This window comes from Neophocaena asiaeorientalis, unplaced genomic scaffold, assembly GCF_003031525.2.
Source record: "Neophocaena asiaeorientalis asiaeorientalis breed wild unplaced genomic scaffold, Neophocaena_asiaeorientalis_V1.1 scaffold305, whole genome shotgun sequence".
NCBI lineage: Eukaryota > Metazoa > Chordata > Mammalia > Artiodactyla > Phocoenidae > Neophocaena > Neophocaena asiaeorientalis.
In genome coordinates, this window is record NW_020176570.1 from 11696 (window position 1) to 23390 (window position 11695).

Below are 11695 nucleotides of genomic sequence, written 5' to 3' on the forward strand. Positions count from 1 at the left end.
ATGTCCACACTCGCTAGCAGAGCATACAAGGCCCTCATGATGGCGAGCCTACCCTGCCTGACTGTCCAGCTTCATTTCTCACTCCTGCCAACATCCATGCATTCAGCAAGTATTTGATTCCTACTACATGCTAAACATGTTTAGGTGCAGGGATTATCGCAGAGAACAGAACGAAGTCCCTGGCCTCGGGGGAATTATGTTCTGGTTGCTGGTGACAGACAATACACAAATAAAGGTATAAAATGGCTGACGGCACTAAGTACTATAGAGAAAAACAAAGCAGGGCGAGCTCTTGCGAGGCGGGTCGCAGACATTCCTTGCTTCCCTGTCCTGCTCTTTTGTCTGCTGGGAATGATGCTCCCTCCCTTGCGGCTTAGCTGCTTGAGACTTAGCTTGAGCATCACAACCTCTGAAATATTTTCTCTGACCCCCACCCTACCTGTGGAAGATTGGTGACCCTTCTCCTGGCTTCCATGGCACTGTGCCTACTCTCACCATGAGGTTATAACTGTTTTTTAAGTTTGTATTTACTTTTCAATATCTCCCACCAGATAGTGTGTAGTAAATCGAGGGCTTTTGTACTTCCTTAAAATTTTATAAATCTTTGGTGATCAGTGGAACATCTTTGTGAAGATCTTTAGTGAGGGAGCCACTGGGTGGGAGGGGAATTCTCCTGCTCTGTTTTCTTCATGCCCTTTTCCAGTAAGAAAAGCACTTTCTTCTGTTGTCAAAACACAGAACAGTGCATGTGATTACTTGGAAAACCAACTTAAAGGACATTGTTTGTGTCCTTTGGTTTAGGGACAGCTTATTAATGAGTGTAAAATATTGTCTTGTATTATCAAAAAGAGCCAAAGAGCTCTTTTGGGTCAAAAGAGCCAAAGCTGACTTTACCTGGTTGTGAAACAGATGCTGATATACCCATCCTATCTGCATGTTCGCATATTCATGCACACATCAGAAGATGAGGAATATATCTCCCGTGCCTACAGGCTGGGACTTAACCACGTGAACTTACACTACACAACTTAGGTAAACAGGATGCATATTTATGATTGACAAGCATCAAACACGAAAAGCTGCTCCTGGCACAGCCCCATCACTGACCAGCATCTCTGACTTGCTGTGCCACTGTGGTTCCATACGGCTCCTGCCGCCTGAGTTTCTGTGGTTAAAGCGTCCTTTGTCTAACATTCTGAGAACCCTGGCCCGTGTGCCTGGAGGCTGGCTCATTTTCTAGAGGACCCAGAGCTGGGGCTCCCTCTGCCCATGTGTTGCCACCCCCTGGAACAAGATGAGGGCTGATTTTCTGTCTCTCAGGTGGAGCACACACTTGTTCCACTGCACTCTGGAACGCTTGAGATCTGGAGTTCAGACCACAGAGGGCTGTGGGCAGAGCAGCCTCTGAGGTGTCTCATCTCTGGAAACCCTGACTTTCAAGCTGTGTCAGAGCCGCTCCAGAAGAAAGTGACCAGGCTTGAACCGTGCGTGGCGGTAGGAGGGAGGCGAAGCCTTGGGCAACAGGTGGCTGTCTGGGAAGCTTGTGCCCTGGAAGGGCGGCTGTGGGGAAAGGCCCACCGATGGGCATCACCCGTGTGTGCCTCACCTCGGAGGAGGAGGGCTGGTCGTGGACAGGACGGTCAGAGATGCGACTGCAGCTGACCTCACTGCTCGGGAAACAGGCTGAGTCAGGCTGGCAGGAATGCCTGGGGGATTCTGATGACACGGAGCAAGGAGGATTCAGGTCACAGATCAGATGTGCAATTTCTCTTGAATTGATTACTTGCCTCATATGAGCTTTCGGTTGAATGGACCCAAACTTTTTTTTAAAGACATCAAATTAAAATAAATGAGTGGCGGTAATTCTTCAAGTCCCATCTCACCACCTTTGGTGCTCTTTCTTTCTCAGATTCCTACCTCCTTCCCTTTGTCTCGGCTTTCTCTTTCCTCCCCCCACACCCCCATCATTGGCTGGCATATAGCAAGCTCTGCCTTCCTGTCTTCAACAAATATTTCCTGATTGCTAAACTCTCTAATTAGGTGCTGATGATATAACAGTGAATAAGGTAGACCTGACCCCTGCCCTCCATATGTCTTCAGTTTAGCGGTTCCTTTACTGCCAGTCTGACCAGGATCACGAGAGCTGCAGCATCTTGCCCCCCTCTTATTCATGGAACTTAGGGCTGGGAAGGATTCCTTCACCACCATCCTCATTTTACACAGACAAACATACACACACACACACACACACACACACACACGAGTATTCTTTCTCAGTCTTTCCCCCTTTCCACTGTTTAGCTTTTTTCCTAATAAAGCAGACATCTTGGGGTGCCTCTAAAATAAAAATTATGTTCTGGGGACCTGGAAAGTATTGTGGGAGTTAGAGGAGGTGAACCTCATCAAGAGCAGTTTCATATTCTCACATTGAATCTCACTGGAAGGTTAGGTGGGTGGAGGTCTAGATGTCAGCCCAGGATGAGCTCTTCTCTCCTGGTAAGCTCTGCTCTGCCACCCGGCAGCCCTGATTATTTGAGTGGGGTGGACTTTTCCTCCTCTCAGGGGCTGGCCAGACTCAGGCCAGTTGCCCCACACATTGTCAGTGCCCGTTCATTAAAACTCTTATTCTCTTTAAGCATCCCCTCAGTATCCTTGCTGTGGGTTTATTAGGTCTCTTTTGGTTTCAGGTGACAGAAACCCAACTCCACTAAAAAAAGAAAGAAAGAAAATGTTCTGACGCCCACAGTTTATAAAATTTAGGCCCCGCTGGAATCAGATACTCAGGTGATATCGTCAAGTACCTATCTTTGCCCATCTCTCAGCTCAGCTATCTTAGACACTCCCATGTAGATGACTAGACAAGCAGGGCCAGGCCTCCCCTCTGCGTTATTAACAAGCCCCGCGGAACAAGTGCGCTTCTTTCCCAGCAGCGACAGCAAAGTTTCCAGAGATGCTCAGTAATGGCCCAGCTTGGGGCCCTTGGCCAGCTCTGACCCAGTCACTGAGGCCAGCGAGACTCATGGTTTTATTGACCGAGTCTGAGTCCTGCAGCAGGATGGCATCTAGATCAGATCGGCTGCAACTGAACCACATGGACAGAAAGGGAGGAAAACTTCTCAAAGAAAATTGGAACATTGTTACCAAAAATGGAGTGATTGTTGCAGGGCAAATTTGCTTTACAACGAACAAGCGCAGTCACTCTATAACGATTTCTGCATCCTTCCTACAAGCAAGAGTGTTCATACAGAAACATTTCTCTCCATCTAAGCTTTAAGGGCTGGGCTCCTAAAATTGGGTCTCCCCAATTTTTTTAGATAGTTGAATATTTTCTTGTGGAGTGCATTCATCAAGAGGAAAAAGAACATTTCATTTTTTTTTTCAATCCAGTGAAAACCATCAAGAAGCACAATCTCTGCTCCTTAATGAGGGCAAACACAAAGTTTCTAAAACCAGTTATCTGGGGACAAAAGAGCATCATAGATTTATCTGAATGGGACCCATATGTCATGTGGTTTGAGCCCTATCTCCAGGGCGATCAGAGTGTTTGGAGCCTGCAGGGGGATGCACCTGGCCTTGACGAATGTTGGAAGACTGGAGGTTTTGGCCCTGGCTCTGCCACTCATAACCTGGGTGAGACTGAGTCATTCACTTTTTTCCTGGGTTTCAGTTTTCTCATCTTTTTTTTTTTTTTTTTTCAGTACGCGGGCCTCTCACTATTGTGGCCTCTCCTGTTGCGGAGCACAGGCTCCAGACGTGCAGGCTCAGCGACCATGGCTCACGGGCCCAGCCGCTCCACGGCACGTGGGATCCTCCCAGACCGGGGCATGAACCCGCATCCCCTGAATCGGCAGGCGAACTCTCAACCACTGTGCCACCAGGGAAGCCCGGTTTTCTCATCTTTAATGTTAGGTTTGGACAACTAGATGTTTTCTCTCTAGTGTACTCCATTTTATTTCTAAAGTATTTGATTTTTGGCTGACACTCAAAATCCATAATATTCTGGATTGCAAATCCCCCATATTTGTAGATGGCAAAGCTTAGGCACTGTAGGATTAAATTTAAAAAAGACCTTTCTGCTTGATTCAAGAAGAGGAGTGTAAGTGACAATAACGTTCAACCCTTCATTCAGGACAAGAGAGGTCACTAGGTCATGGATATCTTCAGATCCAGTGTGGACTAGACTTAGTTTCTGGGACACAGTCAACCAACTCTTAATTTTCCACTGACCTTGTGACATGAAGTTGCCCACAAAAATAAGCAGATGCCTCCTGTGTGCCTGAAGCATGGAGGACATGAAACAGGGGAGGAGAGAGACATCTGTGTACAGGAAACCTCTGAATTCAACATATATCATATTTAAGCGCTCTGAGATATTTAAGTAATGTAAATGATATGCTGCCAACCGTGATGCTCATGTCAGCTTGGGAAGGTCTTTCATCTCAGATTTCCAACTGGGCAATGAGGAAGTTATACTGGATGATCACACTGTGTTGAAACCCAAGGCAGGGTCCATGCCTGGCACAGGGGCATATAGTAGACACAGAGTGAAAGAAAGAATGAATGAATGAACTGATGTCTGAGTGCTAAGATGAATTTCAGTTGCAACTCTGTGACCATGAACACAGGGATCTCTCTTCAGGAGGGAAGACAGTACATAGGTCTAGGAAAATGTGAAGAAATGGAGAACACAGAAAATATGTGTCTATAAGCTGGAGAAAGGGGCTGTGGGGCAGGAGAAGAGATTTTTTTTTTTTTTTTTTTTTTTTTTTGGCTGCGCTGGGTCCCCACTGCCGCGCGCGGGCCCCCTCCAGCTGCGGCGAGCGGGGGCCACTCTTCGTTGCGGTGCAAGGGCCTCTCATCGTGGCGGCCTCTCCAGCCGCAGAGCACTGGCTCCAGGCGCGCGGGCCCCAGGAGCCGTGGCCCGCGGACTCCAGAGCGCAGGCCCAGCAGCCATGGCGCAGGGCTCAGCCGCTTCGCGGCATGTGGGATCCTCCTAGACCAGGGCTCGAACCCGCATCCCCTGCACCAGCAGGCGGACTCCCAGCCACTGCGCCACCAGGGAAGCCCAGGAGAAGAGATTTTTGAACCAAGAGGTCATGATGCTTAGCTTCTGTCCCCAAAGCCTGTGAAAGGAAATGCTTCCTGCCACTCTGACCACTTCCTCAGTGTCCCACCCACCCCACTGCTCCCCACTCTTCACTCTATGGAGTTGGAGCTGAAACAGAATCAACTGCAGGAAACTTGTGGAAATGAAACTGCTTTAGTGGCCATAGTCACTGGGTCCTTGTCGGTGTCTTTATGCTCTGCCCGACCCTCTCTGGGCCCTCCCTCTGTCCTGTGTGGTGGTGTGGGTTACATGAGCCCAGGGAGAGTTAGCAGTGCCTTTGCAAGCTGTTGCACACACTCATGTGTGCACACACACACACGTCAAGATGTAGGTTGCACACACAGGTTAGGATGCAGCTGTGAGAGCAGTACTTGCTGTGCAAGAATAGGGAAGGTGCAGAGCTGCGAGATGAAGGAAACCCCAACACGTTTGCTCACTCAGCCAAAATCCCCACCCACAGAGGCTTGGAGCCTGAGGAGTGCCAGGCCCAGGGCTGAGATCTCCCTTTCCTTACAGTCAAGTTACCTTGACGTGTGAGCAATGAGATGTGTAAAGGTGATGTGCATTGTAGGATCCGGGTTTCCGTGGATTAGATATCTGCAGAGAGGAAGCTGATTCAGCTGGCTGTCAATCACTGTCCTGGGCATGCATTTAGGTGTCTCAGTGTATGTGAAAACCAGTTCTGTCAGAGGAAGGACAGACCTGCTGTGGACGGAAAGATGCAGAGGTTAACCTCTGTAGTGGTGATGGGGGCGGGTTTCTGAAGCTGACAATAAAAAGGCAGGCAGGCTGGCCTCCACTGCAGTGAGGCATGGGACAGGAGACAGCCGGGGGGGGTGCCTCGGTAGGCTGATGGGGCATCTGTCACGGGGCTGAGTCAGGGGACGCAAGCACAGGTGCCAGGCTCATGGCCCAGGGAGGAGAGTCTGGGGCAGGGGAGCAGGCCTTGGGAAGACAGTAGTGAGCAAAGCAGGGCCCGAGCATGAGAGCAACAGGCACATGGGCATGGCCTCAGGGATAGAGGAACAAAATCCTATTGCTGGATGCAGTTTGTTATGGACGCAGGAGCTCAACAGCCTGGGTTTGAATCCAGACTCTGCCAATTAATAATTGTGTGTATAACTTTGGAAGAATTATTTTACCTTTCTGAGCTTTGGTGTCCTTATCTGCCAATGGGGATATTTAACCTCACTGGGTTATTTTGAGGAATTGACAAGATAATCCACATAAAGGATCTGATTCAGTCTCTGGATGGGATGGGTATTCTGTAAATATTGACACTCATGATACTTGGTAAACATTCCTGGGGGCACCGGATGGTTGCTTGTTGATAAGAACCAGGTTATGAAGTTAGAGCAGGACCTTCAGCCCCAAGGTGACCAGAGTGCAGGGCGCCTGTTATTTCCTGTTCAGAAATCGGTCTGGTCCCAGAGCTCGGCCTGCAGTGTCACCATTTGTAACGTGCAATAAGTTTAGGAAAAAGGGGGTGGATGGGTTATGGAGCCAGTGGGTCACCAGAGCTGGCGGGGTGGGCTGCCCTCCCTGTGGCCTCGTTGCTTGAGGACTGGTCCTCCCGGCATGCTGACTCAGGGCTGGCCAGGCTGCGACACACGGAGAAGGGCCAGATGGCGCAGGGCAGTAAGTGCTTTAACTGTGTTCCTGTGTGCCTTGGTTTTTGTCAATTGAAGCTGATTTTCTTAGGATTTAGCTTCCCGTTTGGGTGGGAGAGACATTAAGTCCATTTCAGACTGATTTCCAAGTGCAGCAGCTTTCAGCATTTCAGCTTTTCTCTATGACTTTGTGCCTATGGGAAATGGGATCTCGGGAATCTGATCATGCCCAGTGTGCGAGCACCTACCTGCAGTTAGTGAGGCCCCACTCCCTCATTTTGTCCTCCTTCTTGCCTAGTCCCTCCAGTCCCCTCTCTTTCTCCAGTTTTCAGCCTCCCTTTCCTCACTGACCCTTATTTTCTGCCCTGTGCCTCTCTCACCTCTACCTTCCTCTGTCCACCACTTTTCTTATCTGTCTTTTGATCTTTTAACCAACCTCTCCCTCATCATGGAACCATGGTTTTGGAGCTCGAAGGGACCTCAGAACATTTAGTGCAGCCCTTGCCCCAAATCTCTGCTGATGTATCATTATCCCGAGCTTAGGCATCTCTTGAACTGGGAACTGACCCCAGCCCAGGGTGGCTCGTGCTGTGTTCGCAGCGCTGTGACTGTAAACACGGTAGGGACCCACTGATGGAAGAAGATTCTCCCCCCTGCCTCTGAGGCATTCGGAGTCTAGTGGAACAGAACCTTCCACTGTTTGGTTCTAGTTCTACTCCACAGGGTCTATCTAGACAAGCAACACTCGGGATATTTATTGAACATTTCTGTGTACCAGCCTCTGGGCTAGAGATTAGATTGCGAAGTTGACATGAAAGTGTCCCAGGAGTTAAGATGCTTGAGTTTAGGAAATAGAAGAGATTTCTAATGACTTGGTATGTGAAGTGCTGTAATAAACGGGCTACAGGAGCCTTGAAGAAGGAGGGATTTGCTGTGCCTGGGAAGGCGTCACAGAGGAGGCGATGTCTGAGCTGACTTGGGAAGGAAGAGTTCACCTGGCATAACTCGGGGATATTGGGCTAACCCAGGATGCTAGACTAAGATAAAATAGAGTTAACTGCGGATAGAGGGAATGAAGAAATGGGCTGGAATGATAGAGAGATCCCCAGGAGATGGAAAAAACAATCACATGCAACATGACATGGGACCCCTCCCCACAGGGTGGGTCAGGGAGGTCTGGGAGCAGACACCCTGAGGAGTAGAGGTGTAGGGGTCCAGGAGTTCCTGCTGTGGAAGGACACAGCCTTGCTGGGCTCCCGTTACCTCTTCTGTTGATAGAGGAAGTGACAATACTGGGCTGCCTGTCCTGTGGTGGTGGGTAGGGAGGGTAGAGGGTAGAGTGTGAGTAGCTCAGTCCTGGTCTCAGTTCTAGAATACAGTGCATTTAGGAAGGTAAGCAGAGCTAGGAGCTGAGAGTGTGGCTTCAGAGGCAAGTAGACCTCATAAACCCAGGAGGCATGGAGGAGTGTGGGCTTGGGAGCGTAGGGGTTGGAAAGTGACAATGAGAAGCTTCCGTGTGGAATTCAGTTTCCCTAGAATGACAAGTAGGGATTTTGATGGCATGTGTTTGGGGAGGGGAACTTATTTGTCGAAGGAGTTCTAAAGGCACGTGAGAATTTTCAGGGACGAGGAGATAGCTGTGAGGTGAAGTAAAAGCTAGAGGGACAGTGTGGTCTGGTGGGAAGGCCTGAATTCAAATCCAGGCTCAGCCTCCTTGTGGGTTCTTCAGCTTCTCCAAATCACTTGTAAAATGGAGATAAGAATCATGGAAGGCTGCTTGAGTGTCAAATAAGGTAATGTATAGTGTTCCTAGCTCAGTGTAGTTGCTAAGTAAATGTTTCTTTCCTTCCCCTTTTCCTTCCCACCCGTCCCAACAGAACATTAGTGATTGACCAGGGTGGGACAGAAAAGACTGGATGAATTTCAGGGGATGTGAAGACGACACCAGGGGCAGGACCCACCAAACTAAGAGCTCCTAAAGGAGTTGTGTGTGACCACGGCTGTGTCCTTGTACCTTCCATGCTGCGTGGCACCTATTAGGTGCTCAAGACATGTATGGATGGAATTGAACAGAAACAAATGTTTACTGTGTTTCATTTCCACATGTGAAAGTTGTGGTGGAGAAACACTAAGGAGACAGAGCAGGTTTTCTTCCCAACTCTTCCACACACTGGCTGTGGCCCCGGGAGAATCCTCTCACCTCTCTGGAGCCCAGGTCCAAATCTGTAAAATTAGGGACACGACAGAGTGATCTCTTCCCTATTCCGGCACTGAGATTCTAGAGCCCTGTAAGGTTTTAGGTTGGTAAGACAGCACTGCAGCTAGTTTGCAAATAAAGCTCAGTGGGCAGCATTTCATTTGTCAAATAACGAACTGGTACAAGGCCAAGGGCTCTTCACTCACTGGACTGGGGCTCTCTCAAGGTCCATAACAGACAGTGAACCACATCCCAGGATCAGAGGCTGTGTGCTCAAAAGTTTCTTCTCATGAGACCCTGAGGATGGAAGGCTCTGGAGGCATCCAGCTGCAGAGACCTAACTCACATCTGCTAGACACTCAAAGGAAACAGTGGGTGACAAAAACAACGACTTTGACATTTACGTCAGTCCTTAGTGCATGTGACTTTCCCACAAACCTACCAAGACACATGTTTTTGCAAAGAAGCATTTCAAACATCAATAAGGGGTTCGTAAAAGAGCCCGCAAGACCCAGGCCTTTCCAGGCTTTTTTTCTTCCAGTTTTATCAAATTATAATTGACATACAGCACTTAATATGTTTAAGGTGTACAGCATAATGATTTGACTTACACACCCCATGAAATGATTATCACAGTAAGTTTAGTGAACATCCGTCATCTCATATAGATGCAAAATTAAAGAGATAGAAAAGCTCTTTTCCTTGCGATGAGAACTCTTAGGATTTACTCTCTTAACTTTCATATATAACATATGGCAGTGTTCATTGTAGTTATCATGTTGTACATCACATCCCTCAGACTTATTTATAACTGGAAGTTTGTACCTTTTGACTGCCTTCATCCAATTCCACTCCCAACCTCCCCCGCCTCTGGTAACCAGAAATCTGATCTCTTTTTCTATGAGTTGGTTTGTTTTTAAAGTATAATTGACCTACAACATTATGGTAGTGCCTGTTATTCGGTATTTCTATACATACCAATATGTATACATACTATACATATACATACCATATACATCGCCATGGTAAGTCTAGTTACAATATGTCACCATACAAAGATACTGCATAATTCTTGACTATATTCTCCACACCGTGCATTTCATACCCATGACTCATTTATTCTGCAACTGAGTTTGTACTTCTTAATTTCCCTCACCTATTTCTTCCCCCGTGACCGCCAACTGACTTCTTCTCTGGTGACCACCTGTTTTGTTCTCTTTATCTATGACTCTGTTTCTGTTTTGTTATGTTTGTTCATTTGCTTTGTTTTTTAGATTCCGCATAATAAGTAAAATCAGACAGCATTTGCCTTTCCCCGTCTGACTTGTTTCACTTATCACAATACCCTCCAGGTTCATCCATGTTGTCACAGATGGCAAGATTCCATTCTTTTTTATGGCTGAGTAATATTCCATTATATACATCTTCTTTATCCATTCGTCTCTTGCTGGGCATTTAGGTTGTTTCCATATCTTGGCTATTGTAAATAAAGCTGCAATGAACATAGGGGTGCATATATCTTTTCAAATTAGTCTTTTCCTTTTCTTCAGATAAATATCCAGGAGTGGAATTGGTGGATCATATGGTAGTTCTACTTTTAACTTTTTGAGGAGTCTCCGTACTGTTTTCCGTAGGAGCTGCACCAATTTACATTTCTGTCCACAGTGCATGGTGGGGGGTTCCCTTTTCTCCACATCCTTGCAAGAACTTGTTATTTGTTGTCTTTTTTTTTACATTTTTAATTATATCTGCTTTATTTTTCCTCCAAACTATTTTTTTATATTTTATTTATTTTTTTAACATCGTTATTGGAGTGTAATTGCTTTACAATGGTATGTTAGTTTCTGCTTTATAACAAAGTGAATCAGTTATACATACACATATATCCCCATATCTCCTCCCTCTTGGGTCTCCCTCCCAGCTTCCCTTTTCCAACCCTCTAGGTGGTCACAGAGCACCAAGCTGATCTCCCTGTGTTATGTGGCTGCTTCCTACTAGCTATCTATTTTACATTTGGTAGTGTATATATGTCCATGCCACTCTCTCACTTCATCCCAGCTTACCCTTCCCCCTCCCCATGTCCTCAAGTCCATTCTCTATGTCTGCATCTTTATTCCTGTCCTGCCCCTAAGTTCCTCAGAACCTTGTTTTTTTTTAGATTTCATATATATGTGTTAACATACAGTATTTGTTTTCCTCTTTCTGACTTACTTCACTCTGTATGACAGACTCTAGGTCTATCCACCTCACTACAAATAACTCAATTTTGTTCCTTTTTATGGCTGAGTAATATTCCATTGTATACATGTGCCACATCTTCTTTATCCATTCATCTCTTGATGGACACTTTGGTTGCTTCCATGACCTGGCTATTGTAAACAGAGCTGCAGTGAACATTGTGGTACATGACTCTTTTTGAATTATGGTTTTCTCAGGGTATATGCCCAGTAGTGGGATTGCTGGGTCATATGGTAGTTCTATTTTTAGTTTTTTAAGGAACCTCCATACTTTTCTCCATAGTGGCTGTATCAATTTACATTCCCACCATCAGTGAAAGAGGGTTCCCTTTTCTTCACACACTCTCCAGCATTTATTGTTTGTAGATTTTTTGATGATGGCCATTCTGACCCGTGCGAGGTGATACCTCATTTAGTTTTCATTTGCATTTCTCTAGTGATTAGTGATGTTGAGCATTCTTTCATGTGTTTGTTGTCAATCTGTATATCTTCTTTGGAGAAATGTCTATTTAGGTCGTCTGCCCATTTTGGATTGGGTTGTTTG